This window comes from Arachis duranensis, chromosome 1 (assembly GCF_000817695.3).
Source record: "Arachis duranensis cultivar V14167 chromosome 1, aradu.V14167.gnm2.J7QH, whole genome shotgun sequence".
NCBI lineage: Eukaryota > Viridiplantae > Streptophyta > Magnoliopsida > Fabales > Fabaceae > Arachis > Arachis duranensis.
Window position 1 is genome coordinate 43,126,580 of NC_029772.3, and position 15,462 is coordinate 43,142,041.

At 36.8% G+C, this 15,462-nt stretch overlaps 1 non-coding gene across 1 annotated transcript; it reads left to right on the forward strand.

Moving 5' to 3' along the window:
• The first annotated feature begins 3,866 nt into the window (after positions 1-3,866).
• LOC127742455 (small nucleolar RNA R71) lies at positions 3,867-3,970 on the forward strand. The gene has a single exon (XR_008003728.1). It is a non-coding gene; the product is annotated as a small nucleolar RNA R71 (small nucleolar RNA).
• The last annotated feature ends 11,492 nt before the right edge of the window (positions 3,971-15,462 follow it).

A 15,462-nucleotide genomic window follows, 5' to 3' on the forward strand; every position in this document is an offset into this window, starting at 1 on the left:
ACCTTACGTGAGTAAGGGTCGATCCCACAGAGATTGTTGGTATGAAGCAAGCTATGGTCATCTTGTAAATCCCAGTCAGTCGGATTTAACTGGATTAAGAGATTATTGGTTTAAATAAAGATAATTAAATAAACAGAAAATAAAGATAAAGTTACTCATGTAATTCAATGGTGGGAATTTCAGATAGGTGTGTGGAGGTGCTGTGTTCCTTCTAAATCTCTGCTTTCCTACTGCTTTTATCCAATCTTTGTCACTCCTTTCTATGGCAAGCTGTATGTAGGGCATCACCGTTGTCAATGGCTACATTCCATCCTCTCAGTGAAAATGGTCCAAATGCTTTGTCACAGCACGACTAATCATTTGTCGGTTCTCAATCAGGTTGGAATAGAACCCAGTGATTCTTTTGCATCTGTCACTAATGCCCAGCCTTCGGGAGTTTGAAGCTCGTCACAGTCATTCAATCCCAGAATCCTACTCAAAATACCACAGACAAGGTTAGACTTTCCGGATTCCCATGAATGCCGCCATCAATTCTAGCTTATACCACGAAGATTCTGATCAAGGAATCCAAGAGATATGCGCCCGGTCTAACGTAGAATGGAAGTGGTTGTCAGTCACGCGCGTTCATAGGTGAGAATGATGATGAGTGTCACGGATCATCACATTCATCAAGTTGAAGTGCAACGAATATCTTAGAACAGGAATAAATCGAATTGGATAGAAGATAGTAGTAATTGCATTAAAACTTGAGGTACAGCAGAGCTCTACACCCTTAATCTATGGTGTGTAGAAACTCCACCGTTTAAAATACCTAAGTGATGAAGGTCCAAGCATGGCCAAATGGCCAGCCCCTATGAAAGACCGAATGGTCAAAAGAACTAGATAGTCCAAGACGTCTAATACACTAGTAAAAAGTTCTATTTATACTAAACTAGCTACTAGGATTTACAGAAGTAAGTAATTGATGCATAAATCCACTTCCGGGGCCCACTTGGTGTGTGCTTGGGCTGAGCTTGATCTTTACACGAGCTGAGGCTTATCTTGGAGTTGAACGCCAAGTTGTAACGTGTTTTTGGCGTTCAACTCTGGTTCGTGATGTGTTTCTGGCGTTTGACTCTAGAATGCAGCATGAAACTGGCGTTGAGCACCAGTTTACGTCATCTAATCACAAATAAAGTATGAACTATTATATATTTCTGGAAAGCTCTGGATATCTATTTTCCAACGCCATTGAGAACGCGCCATTTGGAGTTCTGTAGCTCCAGAAAATCTATTTCTAGTGCAGGGAGGTCAGAATCCAATAGTATCAGCAGTCCTTTGTCAGCCTTTTATCAGAGTTTTGCTCAGGTCTCTCAGTTTCAGCCATAAAATTTCTGAAATCATAGAAAAACATAAAAACTCATAGTAAAGTCCAGAAATGTGAATTTAGCATAAAAACTAATGAAAACATCTCTAAAAGTAACTAGATCATACTAAGAACTACCTAACAACAATGCCAAAAAGCGTATAAATTATCCGCTCATCAGGGAGAGAGATGTGTATTCGGCTATGTAGGGTGGGTTTGGGTGGGGAAGAGTGGATAGATGTGAGTGGTGAAGATGGAGAAGAATGGAGGGGTTTATATAGGGAAGTGTGTTATAGGATTATGAGGAGGGAAGGTGAGTGGAGGTAGGTGGGGATCCTGTGGGGTCCACAGATCCTGAGATGTCAAGGATTCACATCCCTGCACCAATTAGGCATGTAGAATGCATTTGCATACAATTCTAGCGTTTAAACGCCGAGGTGATGCACATTTTGGGCGTTCAGCGCCCATGTGTAGCATGTTTCTGGCATTGAACACCAGTTCCATGCTTGTTTCTGGCGTTCAGCGCCAGCTCTCCTCAGGGTGCATTCCTGGCTTTCAAACGTCAGGATGTTGCTTGTTTCTGGCGTTCAACGCCAGATCCATGCTCTGTTTTGGCGTTGAACGCCAGCCAGATGCTCCTTACTGGCGTTTAAATGCCAGTAAGTCCTTCCTCCTGGGTGTGATTTTTCTTCTGCTATTTTTGATTCTGTTTTTAATTTTTGTATTTTTTTTGTGACTCCACACGATCATGAACCTAATAAAACATAAAATAACAGTAAAATAAAAAATAAAATTAGATAAATAAAAATTGGGTTGCCTCCCAATAAGCGCTCTATTAATGTCACTAGCTTGACAATGGCTCTCATGGAGCCACAAAGGTGATCAGGTCAATGTTGTGAACTCCCAACACCAAACTTAGAGTTTGGATATGGGGGTTCAACACCAAACTTAGAGTTTGGTTGTGGCCTCCCAACACCAAACTTAGAGTTTGATTGTGGGGGCTCTGTTTGACTCTGTACTAAGAGAAGCTTTTCATGCTTCCTCTCCATGGTTGCAGAGGAAGATCCTTGAGCTTTAAACACAAGGTAGTCCCCATTCAATTGAAGGACTAATTCTCTTCTGTTAACATCTATCACAGCTCCTGCTGTGGCTAAGAAAGGTCTTCCAAGGATGATGCATTCATCCTCTTTCTTCCTAGTGTCTAAGATTATGAAATCAGCAGGAATAAGCTTGTCTTACTGACTTGTCTGCCATTTGTAATGAGAATATGGCAAGCTGTACCTCAATGATCCCTAGCTTCTCCATTATAGAGAGTGGCATAAGATTTATGCTTGACACCAGGTCACATAGAGCCTTGTTAAAGGTCATGGTGCTTATGGTACAGGGTATTAAGAATTTGCCAGGATCTTGTCTCTTTTGAGGTAAAGTTTTCTGAACCCATGTATTTAGTTCACTAATGAGCAAGGGAGGTTCACCTTCCCAAGTCTCATTACCAAACAACTTGGCATTCAGCTTCATGATGGCTCCTAAATATTGAGTAACTTGCTCTCCAGTTACATCTTCATCCTCTTCAGAGGAAGAATAGTCTTCAGAGCTCATGAATGGCAGAAGGAGATTTAGTGGAATCTCTATGGTCTCTATATGAGCCTCAAATTCCTTTAGGTCCTCAATAGGGAACTCCTTCTTGCTTGAGAGACTTCCCATGAGGTCTTCCTCATTGGGATTCACGTCCTCCTCCTCCTCCTTGCATTCGGCCATATTGGCTATATCAATGGCCTTGCACTCTCTCTTTGGATTCTCTTCTGTATTGCTTGGGAGAGTACTAAGAGGGGTTTCAGTGACTTTCTTACTCAGCTGGCCCACTTGTGCCTCCAGATTTCTGATGGAGGACCTTGTTTCACTCATGAAACTTAAAGTGGCCTTAGACAGATCAGAGACTATATTTGCTAAGTTAGAGGTATTTTGTTAATAATTCTCTGTCTGTTGCTGAGAAGATGATGGATAAGGCTTGATATTGCTGAGCCTATTTCTTCCACCATTATTAAAGCCTTATTGAGGCTTTTGTTGATCCTTCCACGAGAAATTCGGATGATTTCTCCATGATGAATTATAGGTGTTTCCATAAGGTTCACCCATGTAATTTACCTCTGCTATTACAAGGTTCTCAGGATCATAAGCTTCTTCAGAAGCTGCCTCTTTAGTACTGTTGGATGCATTTTGCCATCCATTCAGACTTTGAGAAATCATGTTGACTTGTTGGGTCAACACTTTGTTCTGAGCCAATATGGCATTCAAAGCATCAATTTCAAGAACTCCCTTCCTCTGAGGCATCCCATTATTCACAGAATTCCTCTCAGAAGTGTACATGAATTGGTTATTTGCAACCATGCCAATAAGTTCTTGAGCTTCTACAGGCGTTTTCTTTAGGTGAATGGATCCACCTGCAGAATGGTCCAGTGACATTTTAGAGAACTCAGACAGACCATAATAGAATATATCTAATATGGTCCATTCTGAAAACATGTCAGAAGGACACTTTTTGGTCATCTGCTTGTATCTTTCCCAAGCTTCATAGAGGGATTCACCATCTTTTTGCTTGAAGGTCTGAACATCCACTCTAAGCTTGCTCAGCTTTTGAGGAGGAAAGAATTTATCCAAGAAGGCCGTGACCAGCTTATCCAAGGAGTCCAGACTATCTTTAGGTTGTGAGTCCAACCATGTTCTAGCTTTGTCTCTTACAGCAAAAAGGAAAAGCATGAGCCTGTAGACTTCAGGATCTACTCTATTTGTCTTAACAGTCTCACAAATCTGCAAGAACTCAGTTAAAAACTGATAAGGATCTTCTGATGAAAGTCCATGAAACTTGCAGTTCTGTTGCATCAAAGCAACTAATTGAGGTTTCAGCTCAAAATTATTTGCTCCAATGGTAGGAATTGAGATGCTTCTTCCATCAAACTTGGACGTTGGTTTAGTGAAATCACCAAGCATCCTCCTTACATTATTGTTGTTGGGTTCGGCTGCCATCTCCTTCTCTTGTTCGAAAATTTCAGAAAGGTTGTCTCTGGATTGTTGTAATTTAGCTTCTCTTAGTTTCCTTTTCAGAGTCCTTTCAGGTTCTGGATCAGCTTCAACAAAGATGCCTTTTTCCTTATTCCTGCTCATATGAAAGAGAAGAGAAAAAGAAAAAGGAAGAGGAATCCTCTATATCTGGACAAAGAGGATCCTTATTATTAGTAGAAGAAGAAAGGAATAAGAGTGGAGAATCCAATCACAAGGGTGAGGATAGAGGCAGTGATTGGAGGTGAAGAGAGGTGAAGAGAAGTGTTAGTAAATAAATAAATAAATAGAAGAAGAGAAGAGAGGGAGAATTCGAAAATAATTTTGAAAAAGTAGTTAATTATTTTTGAAAATTAAAGATAAGATATAATTAAAATTAAAATTTAAAACAATTAAAAAGAATTTTTGAAAAAGAGATGAGATATTTTCGAAAATTAAAGAGGGAAAAGTAGTTAGGTGGTTTTGAAAAAGATAAGAAACAAACAAAAAGTCAAATAGTTTGTTGAAAAAGATATTAAAACTAAATTTGAAAAGATAAGAAGATAAGAAGTTAGATAAGATATTTTGAAATCAAATTTTTGAAAAAGATAAAATTTTGAAAAAGATATGATAAAAAGATAAGATAAGAAGATATGATAAAAAGATAGGATTGAAAAAGATTTAATTTTTTTAAAATTAAAATTAATTACATAACTAACAAGAAACTAAAAGATATGGTTCTAGAATTTAAAGATTGAACCTCTCTTAACAAGAAAGTAACAAACTTCAAATTTTTGAATCAATCATATTAATTGTTAACATAATTTCGAAAATTAAGATAAAATTAAGAAAAAGATTTTTTTGAAAAACATTTTAAAGAATTTTCGAAAATTAATAAGAAAAATGAAAAAGATTTAATTTTTGAAAAAGTTTTAAAAAGATAAGATTTTTTTAAAATGGAAAATTTGACTTGACTTGTAAGAAATAACTAATTTTAAAAATTTTTGACCAAGTCAACTCAAATTTTCGAAAATTTGGAGAGAAATAAGGAAAAGATTTTTTTATTTTTAAATTTTTAATGATGAGAGAGAAAACCACAATTATGACCCAAAACATGAAAATTTTGGATCAAAACCAATTATGCATGCAAGAACACTATGAATGTTAAGATGAACACCAAGAACACCTTGAAGATCATGATGAACATTAAGAACATATTTTTGAAAAATTTTTGATGCAAAGAAAACATGCAAGGCACCAAACTTAGAATTCTTTAATGCATGGACACTATGAATGCAAAAATGCATATGGAAAACAACATACAACACAAAACAAGAAAACATCAAGATCAAACAAGAAGACTTGTCAAGAACAACTTGAAGATCATGAAGAACACCATGAATGCATTAATTTTCGAAAAATGCAAGAAAAATTTTTAAAGCATGCAATTGACACCAAACTTAAAAATTGACTCAAGACTCAAACAAGAAACACAAAATATTTTTTGTTTTTATGATTTTATGATTTTTTTGTATTTTTATTATTTTTTCGAAAATTATATTTTTGAAAAACGAAAATAAAGAAAAAATTTTTGAAAGATTTTTGAAAACTTTTTTTTTGAAAGGAAAATAAAAAGAAAATTACCTAATATGAGCAACAAGATGAACCGTCAGTTGTCCATACTCGAACAATCCCCGGCAACGGCGCCAAAAACTTGGTGCACGAAATTGTGATCATCAACAATGGCTCCAATAACTTGGTAGCGCTCTCAAACGTGAATCACACTTAGTCACAACTCCACACAACTAACCAGCAAGTGCACTGGGTCGTCCAAGTAATACCTTACGTGAGTAAGGGTCGATCCCACGGAGATTGTTGGTATGAAGCAAGCTGTGGTCATCTTGTAAATCTCAGTTAGGAGGATAATAATTGATTATGGAGTTTTCAAATAATAATAATAAATAAAACAAAAAATAAAAATAGAAATGCTTATGTAAATCATTGGTGAGAATTTCGGATAAGTGTATGGAGATGAATTGTCCCTGTTGGATCTCTGCTTTTCTACTGCCTTCCCTCAATCCTTCTTACTCCTTTCCATGGCAAGCTGTATGTAGGGCATCACTGTTGTCAATGGCTACATCCAATCCTCTCAATGAAAATGGTCCAAATGCTCTGTCACAGCACGGCTAATCATCTGTTGGTTCTCAATCATGTCGGAATAGAATCCCTTTATTCTTTTGCGTTTGTCATCACGCCCAACAAATCGCGAGTTTGAAGCTCGTCACAGTCATTCAATCCTGAAATCCTACTCAGAATACCACAGACAAGGTTAGACTTTCTAGATTCCCATGAATGCCGCCATCAATTCTAGCTTATACCACGAAGATTCTGATTAAGGAATCCAAGAGATATGCGCCCGGTCTAAGGTAGAACGGAAGTGGTTGTCAGTCACGCGTTCATAGGTGAGAATAATGATGAGTGTCACAGATCATCACATTCATCATGTTGAAGTGCAACGAATATCTTAGAATAAGAACAAGCGGAATTGAATAGAAAATAGTAGTAATTGCATTGAAACTTGAAGTACAGCAGAGCTCCACACCCTTAATCTATGGTGTGTAGAAACTCCACCGTCGAAAATACATAAGTGATGAAGGTTCAGGCATGGCCGAATGGCCAGCCCCCAAACGTGATCAATAGTCTCCTAAGATGAATAATAAAATAAAACTGAGACCAAAGATGAATAATACACTAGTAAAAAGTTCTATTTATACTAAACTAGCTACTAGGGTTTACAAAAGTAAGTAATTGATGCATAAATCCACTTCCGGGGCCCACTTGGTGAATGTTTGGGCTGAGCTTGAATGTTACACGAGCTGAGGCTTATCTTGGAGTTGAACGCCAAGTTGTAATGTGTTGTGGGCGTTCAACTCTGGTTCGTGACGTGTTTCTGGCGTTTGACTCTAGAATGCAGCATGGAACTGGCGTTGAGCGCCAGTTTACGTCGTCTAATCTCGAACAAAGTATGGACTATTATGTATTTCTGGAAAGTTCTAGATGTCTACTTTCAAACGCCGTTGAGAGCGTGCCATTTGGAGTTCTGTAGCTCTAGAAAATACATTTTGAGTGCAGGGAGGTCAGATTCCAACAACATCAGCAGTCCTTTGTCAGCCTTCTTATCAGAGTTTTGCTCAGGTCCCTCAATTTCAGTCAAAAAATACCTGAAATTATAAAAAAACACACAAATTCATAGTAAAGTCCAGAAATGTGAATTTAGCATAAAAACTAATGAAAACATCCCTAAAAGTAACTAGATCATACTAAAAACTACCTAAAAACAATGCCAAAAAGCGTATAAATTATCCGCTCATCACACTCTCTCTTGGGATTTTCTTTTGTATTGCTTGGGAGAGTGCTAGGAGGAGTTTTAGTAACCTTTTTACTCAGCTGAACCACTTGTGCCTCCAAATTTCTAATGGAGGATCTTGTTTCATTCATAAAACTTAGTGTGGTCTTAGATAGATTAGAGACTATGGTTGCTAAGATAGAACAACTCTTCTCAGAATTCTCTCTCTGTTGCTGAGAAGATGATGGAAAAGGCTTGCTATTGCTAAACCTATTTATTCCACCATTATTGTTGTTGAAGCCTTGTTGAGGCTTCTGTTGTTCCTTCCATGAGAGATTTGGATGATTTCTCCATGAAGGATTATAGGTGTTTCCATAGGGTTCTCCTATGTAATTCACCTCTTCCATTGCAGGGTTCTCAGGATCATAAGCTTCTTCTTCAGAAGACGCTTCTTTAGTACTGCCGGATGCAGCTTGCAATCCAGTCAGACTCTGAGAAATCATATTGACTTGCTGAGTCAATATTTTGTTCTGAGCCAATATGGCATTCAGAGTATCAATCTCAAGAACTCCTTTCTTTTGAGTTGTCCCATTGTTCACAAGATTTCTTTCAGAAGTGTACATGAAGTGGTTATTTGCAACCATTTCAATGAGTTCCTGGGCTTCTGCAGGTGTTTTCTTCAGATGAATAGATCTGCCTGCAGAATGGTCCAATGACATCTTGGATAACTCAGACAGACCATCATAGAAGATACCTATGATGCTCCATTCTAAAAGCATGTCAGAAGGACACCTTCTGATCAATTACTTGTATCTTTCCCAAGTTTCATAGAGGAATTCACCTTCCTTCTATTTGAAGGTTTGAACTTCCACTCTAAGCTTACTCATCTTTTGAGGTGGAAATAATTTAGCTAAGAAGGCATTGACCAGCTTTTCCCAAGAGTTCAGACTATCTCTAGGTTGTGAGTTTAACCATATACTAGCTCTGTCTCTTACAGCAAAAGGGAAAAGCATAAGTCTGTAGACCTCGGGATCAACTCCATTGGTCTTAACAGTGTCACAGATTTGCAAAAATTCAGCCAAGAACTGATGATGATCTTCCAATGGAAGTCCATGAAACTTGCAATTATGTTGCATCAGAGAAACTAATTGAGGCTTAAGCTCAAAGTTGTTTGCTCCAATAGCAGGAATAGAGATTCTTCTCCCATAGAAGTTGGGAGTAAGTGCAGTAAAGTCACCAAGTACCTTCCTTGCATTGTTGTTGTTGGGTTCGACCATGGCTGTTTTGTCTGCTTCCTTTTCGAAAATTTCTGTCAGGTCCTCTTCAGAGTATTGTGCTTTAGCTGCTCTTAGCTTCCTCTTCAGAGTCCTTTCAAGTTTAGGATCAGTTTCAACAAAAATGCCTTTATCCTTGTTCCTGCTCATATGAAAGAGAAGAAAACAAAGAAAGTATGGAATCCTCTATGTCACAGTATAGAGATTCCTTGATGTGTCAGAGGAAAAGAAGAATGGAATGATGAGGTAGAGAGAAGAATTCGAACTTATAGAGAGGGAGGGGGTCCGAATTATTAAAGGAGGATAAGTGTTAGTGATTAAATAGAAAGAGATAAAAGAGAAAATTTTTGAAAACTTTTAAATAAACTAAAATTAGAGTTTAAAACAATTAGTTAATTAAAAAGAATTTTGAAAAAGATGTTAGTGATTTTCGAAAATTAAAAGTGAGAAAAGTAGTTAGTTGGTTTTGAAAAAGATAAGAACTAATAAATTTTGGAAAGATAAGAAGTTAGAAAGAGAGATTTTGAAATTAGAATTTGAAAAGATATGATTTGAAAAAGATATGATTTAAAAAGATATGATTGAAAAATAATTTAAAAAGATTTTATTTTTAAAATTGATGACTTGACTAACAAGAAATTAAAAGATATGATTAAAATTCAAATATTGAACCTTTCTTAACAAGAAAGTAACAAACTTGAAGTTTTTGAATCACAACATTAATTGTTAGTAAGGATTTTCGAAAATATTAAAAGAAAAATGAAAAAGATTTGATTTTGAAAAAGATACGATTGATAAAAGAGGATATGAAAAAGATATGATTGAAAAATTAGTTTTAAAATTTGAAAAATTGAAAAAGATTTGATTTGAAAACAAAATTGCCTCCCTGCCTCCTTGGGCGTTAAATGCCCAGCCAGGTCCCTGGCTGGCGTTTAAACGCCAGAAATCCTTTCTTACTGGGCGTTTTGAACGCCCAGCTTTTTCTCTGTGATTCCTCTGCTATATGTTCTGAATCTTCAATTCTCTGTATTATTGACTTGAAAAGACATAATTTTGAATTTTTTTAAATTTTTAATTATGAGAGAGAAAAATAACAGAATGAAATTAAACATAGAAAACTAAGATCAAAACAAAGAATGCATGCAAGAACACTTTGAATGTCAAGATGAACATCAAGAACACTATGAAGATCATGATGAACATCAAGAACATATTTTTGAAAAAATTTTAAGAAAAGAAAGACATGCAAGACACCAAACTTAGAAGTTTTCATACTAGAGACACTAACAATTTGAGAATGCACATGAGAAACAACAAAAGACACAAAACAAGAGAATTTAAAGATCAGACAAAGAAAATCATCAAGAACAACTTGAATATCAATGAAGAACACAATGCATATATTTTCGAAAAATGCAAGAAAAATAGAAACATGCAATTGACACCAAACTTGAAATTTGACACTAGACTCAAACAAGAAACACAAATTATTTTTGATGTTATGATTTTATAAATTTTTTGTAATTTTTTTTGAAAATTATTTTGAAAAAGAAAATAAGAAACTCAAAATTTTTAATAAGAACTCCAGGAAGCATGCAATGTTAGTCTAAAGCTTCAGTCTAAAATGATCAAACATGGCAAACCAAGCTTCAGCATGACACTACATACAACAGCCAAATTGATGGGAATCAACTAGCTCCTGTGATGATAAAAGCATTATCTGAAACTCTAGAATTTATTCTTAAAAATTCTGAAGGAAAAAAGAAATAAAAAAGAAAAATACCAAATCTAAGCAACAAGATGAACCGTCAGTTGTCTAAACTCGAACAATCCCCAGCAACGGTGCCAAAAACTTGGTACACGAAATCGTGATCTCACACACTTTCTTCACAACTCTGCGTAGCTGACCAACAAGTGCACTGGGTCGTCCAAGTAATACCTTACGTGAGTAAGGGTCGATCTCACGGAGATTGTCGGCTTGAAGCAAGCTATGGTCATCTTGTAAATCTCAGTCAGGCATATTCAAATGGTTATGGGATTTTGATAATTAAAAGACAGATAAAACATAAAATAGGATAGAGATACTTATGTAATTCATTGGTAGGAATTTCAGATAAGCATATGGAGATGCTTTGTTCCTTTTGAATCACTGCTTTCCTACTGCTTTCATCCAGCCATGCATACTCCTTTCCATGGCAAGCTGTATGTTGGGGGATCACCATTGTCAATGGCTACCGTATGTCCTCCCAGTGAAAATGGTCCGGCTAAGGGTTGCGTAGGGCTAATCATCTGTCGGTTCTCACTTGTGTTGGAATAAGATCCAATGATCCTTTTGTGTACTGTCACTGCGCCCAACAGTCATGTGTTTGAAGCTCGTCACAGTCATCCCATCCCAGATCCTACTCGGAATACCACAGACAAAGTTTAGACTTTCCGGATCTCAAGAATGCTGCCAATTGATTCTAGCTTATACCACGAAAACTCTGATCTCACAGAATGGAAGGCTCTGTTGTCAGGAGAGGCAACCATGCATCGTGGACTAGGAGACCAAGAGATATACATTCAAGCTTGTTTTCAAGTAGAACGGAAGTGGTTGTGAGGCACGCGTTCATAAGTGAGAATGGTGATGAGTGTCACTTGATCATCACATTCATCATGTTGAAGTGCGAATGAATATCTTAGAACAAGAATAAACTTGAATTGAATAGAAAACAGTAGTAATTGCATTAATTCATGAGGAACAGCAGAGCTCCACACCTTAATCTATGAGGTGTAGAAACTCCACCGTTGAAAATACATAAGTGATGAAGGTCCAGGCATGGCCGAATGGCCAGACCCCTAAGCATGATCAAGAGATCAATAGTGATACAAAGATAGTCTCAAAAATGATCTAAAGATATCTCTATTAAAATACAATAGTAAAAGGTCCTATTTATAATGACTAGTAACCTAGGGTTTACAAAGATAAGTAAATGATGCAGAAATCTACTTCCGAGGCCCACTTGGTGTGTGCTTGGACTGAGCATTGAAGCTTTCACATGCATAGGCTTTTCTTGGAGTTAAACACCAGCTTTGGTGCCAGTTTGGGCGTTTAACTCCAGCTTTTATGCCAGTTCTGGCGTTTAACGCCAGAAAATGGTAGAAAGTTTGCATTTAAACGCCAGTTTGCATTTAAACGCCAGTTTGCATTATCAAAACTCAGGCAAAGTATAGACTATTATATATTGCTGGAAAGCCCAAGATGTCTACTTTCCGACGCAATTAATAGCGCGCCAATTGAGCTTTTGTAGCTCCAGAAAATCCATTTCGAGTGCAGGGAGGTCAGAATCCAACAACATCTGCAGTCCTTTTTCAGCCTCTGAATCAGATTTTTGCTCAGGTCCCTTAATTTCAGCCAGAAAATACCTGAAATCACAGAAAAACACACAAACTCATAGTAAAGTCCAGAAATGTGATTTTTGCATAAAAACTAATAATTATATACTAAAAACTAACTAAATCACACTAAAAACTACCTAAAAATAATGCCAAAAAGCGTATAAATTATCCGATCATCAGTCGCCCATGCTTACGCGTGGATTTTTGCACAAAGTTGGCACAAAGTATGCACAACTCTCTGGTTTTTGTACCAGGAGGCCCCATATGGCAATCTACGCATAAGCATGGCCCACGCTTAAGCGTGGATTGACCTTTTGTTTTTTTAGAAGCATAAAAATATAATTTAACACACTCCTAACCTATAAACATTCTAAATCACCCAAAATTCAAATTTAACAAAAATCTTTTAGTTTTTTGAAAAATTTCAAATACAAAATAAACACAACTTACACTTCAAGCAAAATACAACAACTATTCTAATCAAATCATGAATTTAACAAACAACCTATCAATAAAAACAATGTTTTAGAGTATAAAAAATAAGAAAAACTTCCTACAATGGCAACTCAATTCATTCATTGATTATATATACAAGAGAATGGAAAGAGTTTACCATGGTGGGGTATCTCCCACCTAGCACTTTTGTTTATTGTCCTTAAGTTGGACTTATGGGGAGCTCCTCATCAAGGTGGCTTGTGCTTGAATCCATCCTTGAACATCCACCAATGATTGGACTTCCAATATGCCTGATCATTCAAAATTAATGCCTCCAAGCCTTGATGGAGTTCTGCACAAGCTAAGGGCTCCCAAAATTGCTCCTCAAGTATTCTCGGATCCCAAATCTTGTTTCTACAACCATCTTCAAGTTGATCATCACTAATCCATCCGGGTGGTAAGCAAGATGAGTTCTCAATGAAGTGCCAAATCCTCCTTCTAGACCCACCTAATTAAGCACTAGTCCAACCTTTATGTCTCATCTTTGATGTGTCAACCAAAATGAACCTTGATTTGCAATGCCAACCACGAAACATCCTCCTCTTACACTTCATCCCGCAAAGCATCCTAAGTTGACCATCCGTTTCAAGCAAGCCATACTCGAGTGGGATAATAAAGCTAATAGAGATGAGTTTGACCCACTCAAATAAAGGAGTAGACGACAACCTAGGTAAAGAAGCTTCCAAGGATCTTGACAAAGCATGTTCAACTCCTGTCCTTCTTTTTTTAAGGACTTCCACCTCTGTAAATCATGTTGCTTGTATGCGAAGTTTGTATTCGTAGGTTTTGATGAATGACAAACCAACAAACGACATGAAAAGACAAACCAACAAACAACTTGAATGAACAAGCATGAAGAGTTGAAAGCAACACAACAACAACAAGAAACTCAAGTCCACAACATTTGAAGACAAGTATAGTGTCTTAGGACTTAAGTAACTTCTTGTTAAGAACCAATTGCTAAATCTCTCAACACACACTCACAAAATGTTTTGATGCACATCTTGCAATTCGATGCTAGCCAAATGGTTTAAAAACTTATTTTTCAAAGGTACAAAAGCATAGGAATTGACTCCAACAAGTTTGAGATCAATCCTAAGCATTTTGAAGTGATTTTAAGCCATTCTTTAAGGTTTGCATCGATGCACACTCATCTTGCATCGATGCAAAGCATGCAACGACTTGTTGCATCGATGCAAAGATGTTTGCATCGATGCAACCTAGCTGAAAATTCAAATTTCAGCGTCAAAGACACATTTGCATCGATGCAAAGTGTTATGCATCGATGCAAATAATTCAAAAACATAAAAAAACGGCTAGTTTTGACATAAAGGCTTCATCCCATTAATTCCCCAACGTTTCTAAGGTTTGGGGAATCTATAAATAGATGGATTGAAGCCTTATTTCACAAAATTTTGAGTATTTGAAAACTATCTTGTCATATTCTTTCATTCTACACTTTTTTAAAGTGATATAATACACAATTTGTGAGAGCAATATCAATTGGTTCAATAGTGCTAAACTTGTAATCACAAACTCTTCTAAAGAGCATTCATTTCATCTCAACAATTCTTTGAGAATTGTTTTCTTGTACACCGTGTAAATTGGAGTGTGATCTCCAAGATTGAGTCAAGAGTTATAAACACTATAGTCGGTGAGGATACCAAAGAGGTATACTAAGTACTCAAGGCAAATCTTAGAGAAGGTATCTCTAAGTGGAGTGGGTTAGTATACGAGTGGTGATCATATACCGTGAGGTGTTAGAAACTAAGGACTCGGATTGTAAAAGGTTTTGCGCGAGCACCTTGAAGCTTGGCAATAGTGGAACTTCTCAACTGCGATTGAGAAAGAAAGTGGACGTAGGACAAGGATTGTGCCGAACCACTCTAAATAGAGTTTGCATCTCTCCAAACTCATCTCTTCAATATTATTATCTTTTACCTTTGAGCAAATAAATTGTGATCGAAAAATAGCTTCGTAAGTACTTAAGGAGTAGCTTAAGTCCGATTGGTGAAAAGCTTGATCAATTTATTTGAGTTGGTGTCTATTGGAAAGTAAAAGCTCATTATAAATGCTTAGCAATTGAGTTAAGCTCTTGGAAAAATACTAGTACAATAACACTTTTGTATATTGTCTTTAACTTTCGCAAAAAAAAGATTCATTGTTGTTGCAATACTCAATTCACCACCCCTCTTGAGTAATTGTGCATAGGTTCTACAAGTGGCATCAGAGCTTAACCCTTTGAAAGACTTAACCGTTTAAGGGAAAAGATCATGGCAAGCACAAGCTTTAACAACAACAACACTAGCGAAGGTAACTCAACCGCTAGACCTCCTCTTTTTAGCGGAACAAATTACTCTTATTGGAAAAATAAGATGAGAATTTGGAAAGTGATTGAGAATGGAAATCACATTCCAACAAAGACAACAAGCGCTAAAGAAGGAGAAGTCTCCGTCTCAAAGCAAGTACCGAAAGGAGAAGATGAATATAGTGACGATGATTGGAAGAAAGTGGCAATGAATGATAAAGCCATCAACTTCATTCATTGTGCACTAAACGAGCATGATTATATGAAGATCTCTACATGT